This window comes from Pseudophryne corroboree, chromosome 1 (genome assembly GCF_028390025.1).
Source record: "Pseudophryne corroboree isolate aPseCor3 chromosome 1, aPseCor3.hap2, whole genome shotgun sequence".
Lineage (NCBI taxonomy): Eukaryota > Metazoa > Chordata > Amphibia > Anura > Myobatrachidae > Pseudophryne > Pseudophryne corroboree.
This window is the reverse complement of record NC_086444.1, coordinates 1,102,806,883-1,102,811,129: the sequence shown is the minus strand read 5'-3', so window position 1 is coordinate 1,102,811,129 and position 4,247 is coordinate 1,102,806,883. Positions and strand designations below refer to the sequence as shown.

The following is a 4,247-nucleotide window of genomic DNA, read 5'->3' as shown; positions in this document are numbered from 1 at the left end:
GCTGTTTTTTCCAACTGATTTTTTGATATCTTATTGATTAAGAATTTATGCTTTAGCAAAATTCATGCAATCAATTTTGCTGATATTTTTTCAGCGAGGTTGACCACCTATATACCCCTTGTGGGCACTTACCGGTTGGACGTTTGAATGGGGGATATGTATAGCCCTATTATACTAGATTGTATATCATAGCAGTACAATTCTGTACCTTTGAATGCATGTCTTTGTATCTTCCATAAAAATCATGCAACCAATTTAGCTGACATTTCCAGCGAGGTTGATTACCAATATATCCTTTGTAGGTACTCACTTGTTTGACGTTCAAATTGGGGATTTGCAAGGTCCTTGTCTCGCGCATAATCTGCCGAAGGCAAATTGCAAACTGTATGTACCATACGTGTAACTCTCGACCACTACCATAAGTGATACTCAAATATATCAGAGATTTATTTAATACAATCCAAGAGGTGTACTTACTATTGTTATTACCCTGCAGATATCTTCTTACTCTGCGCCCTCTCATTTTCTTAACTTGGCTTCCTTCTGTGAACTCTCATCCACGATTCTGGGGAGCGTGCCCCCCCAGGGGACACGTCTCTTCAGTCTAACGTGGACAGCAGATTCACACCTATCCAAACAGCTGCTATCCTCCCTCCTCACCCAGTCCCAATCACTTCTTCGGAGGTCTCCATCCCTCCATTTCGGTGCACTCTCATTGGTACTGTAGGGTCCAACCTTCCTACGACCATACCCCTGCGTTCACGCCCAATCTCGTCCGATCTTGGAAGCTAAACGGAGGTGGGCTGGGTCAGTACCTAGATGGGCGACTTCTAGGGAATACCCAGTGAAGTAGGAAGACTATCTTCCCTATAGACTCAATACCAACAGCAGTATCACCACTTACACTCATTCCTACTACTTGAACCTCTATTCGTTATGACCTCTTTATGATATTGGCCGACAAATATAACTGTTTATCCATGTGTGGGTTTTTCCACCGATATATCTAACCCAACCAGGGCTCATTAATACAAACACAGTTTGTACTGATCTTTAGCAGACGGAAGTAGCCTATTATGTGGCTATCTTCCTATATGCGGTTATCCAGGCATAATTAAGATCTGAACATCCCACAAATTTGAAGTAGCCATAATCCAAAGGATTTACTCACTATTATCTATGGTGTACATGTCTGGATGAATTTTTATGTATCCTAGAGAGCAAGAATAAAAGACTACCTTACCTAGGTTGGGCACATTACCCAACAACTAATATTTGATTTTGAGATAAGAGTGCGCCCAAACAAGAGTCATACTTTCTCTCCTTGTGCATATACAACTGTTTTCTTTGACTCTGGGCGCACCGCCATACGGACAAATAGGAATTTCCATACATATTGTCCACTTCTGGCTATTGTTGGATTAATCACGTAGTTAGAATCTAGGTCGGTGCAGGATCAAAAACCCTTCTTTTCTATGTTGGAAATAGTTTCCCAGGGTTACAAATTGGAATTTGAGGATGTGCCCCCGAGCCGATTTTTCAAATCGGCCCTACCAGCTTCCACATCGGAAAGGGATGTAGTGTTAGCTGCAATTCAAACGTTGTGTATACAGCATGTGATAATCAAGGTTCCCCTGCACCAGCAGGGAAGAGGTTACTATTCAACCCTATTTGTGGTCCCGAAACCGGACGGTACGGTCAGACCGATTTTGAATCTGAAATCCCTAAACCTGTACATAAAAAGATTCAAATTCAAAATGGAATCTCTCAGAGCAATAATAGCCAACATGGAGGAGAGGGAGTTTATGGTGTCTCTGGACATAAAGGATGCGTACCTTCATGTCCCCATATATGCCCCCCATCAGGAATACCTGAGATTCGCTGTACAGGATTGTCATTATCAATTTCAGACGTTGCCGTTTGGACTTTCCACGGCCCCGAGGATTTTCACCAAGATAATGGCGGAAATGATGGTGGTCCTGCGCAAGCATGGAGTCACAATTATCCGATACTTAGACGATCTCCTGATAAAAGCGAGATCAAGGGAGAAATTGCTGAGCAGTGTGGCGCTCTCTCTGAGAGTGCTCCAGCAACACGGTTGGATTCTAAATCTACCGAAGTCACAGTTGATTCCGACAACTTGACTACCGTTCCTAGGTATGATACTGGATACGGAACAAATGATGGTCTTTCTCCCAATAGAGAAAGCCCAAGACATCCAGAACATGGTCAGAGACCTGCTAAAACCGAAAAGGGTGTCAGTTCACCAATGCACTCGAGTTCTGGGGAAAATGGTGGCGGCCTACGAGGCCATTCCCTTCGGAAGGTTCCATGCAAGGACTTTTCAATGGGACCTTCTGGACAAGTGGTCCGGGTCCCATCTGCACTTACATTGGAAAATAACTCTGTCCCCAGGAACCAGAGTGTCCCTCCTGTGGTGGTTGCAAAGTGCTCACCTGCTGGAGGGTTGCCGATTCGGGATTCAGGACTGGATCCTGGTTACCACGGATGCGAGCCTCCGAGGATGGGGAGCGGTCACACAGGGAAAGACTTTTCAGGGTCTTTGGTCAGACCAGGAGTCCCGTCTACACATCAATGTGTTGGAACTCAGGGCCATTTACAACGGCCTTCGACAAGTAGAGAGTTTTCTTTGAAACCTACCGGTTCTAATTCAATCAGACAATGTCCAAGCAGTGGCTCATGTGAACCGCCAAGGCGGGACAAGAAGCAGAGTCGCGATGGCGGAAGCCACAAGGATACTTCGCTGGGCGGAAAATCATGTAAGCGCTCTGTCGGCTGTCTTCATTCCGGGAGTGGACAACTGGGAAGCAGACTTCCTCAGCAGACACGATCTCCATCCAGGAGAGTGGGGACTTCATCAAGAAGTCTTTGCAGATGTAACACGTCTTTGGGGAACTTCTCAAATAGACATGATGGCGTCACGCCTCAACAAAAAACTTTGGAGGTATTGCGCCAGGTCTCGGGACCCTCAGGCAGTAGCAGTAGACGCACTGGTAACACCGTGGGTGTTCGAATCGGTCTACGTGTTTCCTCCTCTTCCTTTCATCACGAAAGTGTTGAGGATCATAAGACGAAGAAGAGTACAGACGATACTCGTTGTCCCAGACTGGCCTCGAAGGGCCTGGTACTCGGATCTACAAGAGATGCTCACAGGAGACCCCTGGCCTCTTCATCTGAGGGAAGACCTGTTGCAGCAGGGGCCCTGTGTATTTCAAGACTTACCGCGGTTACGTTTGACGGCATGGCGGTTGAACGCCGAATCCTAGCAAAAAAGGGGATTCAGGAAGAGGTCATCCCTACTTTAATAAAGGCTAGGAAGGAGGTGACGATAAAACATTATCACCGTATCTGGCGAAAGTATGTGTCTTGGTGTGAGACCAAGAATGCACCTATGGAAGATGTTCATCTGGGTCATCTTCTCCACTTCCTACAGACAGGAGTGGATATGGGCCTGAAATTAGGCTCGGTTAAGGTACAGATTTCGGCCCTCTCGATTTTCTTTCAGAAGGAATTGGCTTCTCTTCCAGAAGTCCAGACGTTTGTAAAGGGAGTGCTGCACATCCAGCCCCCTTTTGTGCCTCCAGTGGCACCATGGGATCTGAACGTGGTGTTGCAGTTCCTAAAATCACACTGGTTTGAACCGCTTAACAAGGTTGAGTTGAAATTTCTTACCTGGAAGGTGGTCATGTTGTTGGCCTTAGCATCAGCAAGGCGAGTGTCAGAATTGGCGGCTCTCTCACACAAGAGCCCCTACTTGATTTTTCATGTGGATTGAGCTGAATTGAGGACACGTCCGCAATTTTTGCCTAAAGTGGTTTCGTCGATCCATATGAATCAACCTATTGTGGTGCCTGTGGCTACCGGTGACCTGGAGGATTCCAGATCCCTGGATGTAGTCAGGGCCTTAAAGATTTATGTAGCCAGGACGGCTAGAATTAGGAAAACAGAGGCTCTGTTTATCCTGTATGCGGCCAATAAGATTGGCGCTCCTGCTTCAAAGCAGACTATTGCTCGCTGGATCTGTAATACGATTCAGCAGGCTCACTCTACGGCTGGAGTGCCGGTACCAAATTCGGTTAAGGCCCATTCCACTAGGAAGGTGGGCTCTTCTTGGGCGGCTGCCCGAGGCGTCTCTGCTTTACAACTTTGCCGAGCGGCGACTTGGTCGGGGTCAAACACTTTTGCTAAATTCTACAAGTTTGATACCCTGGCTGATGAGGACCTAG

At 46.6% G+C, this 4,247-nt stretch overlaps 1 pseudogene; it reads left to right on the top strand.

Annotated features, from left to right (window-relative positions):
* Positions 1-737: 737 nt before the first annotated feature.
* On the top strand, positions 738-856 carry LOC134943396 (5S ribosomal RNA; annotated as a pseudogene).
* The last annotated feature ends 3,391 nt before the right edge of the window (positions 857-4,247 follow it).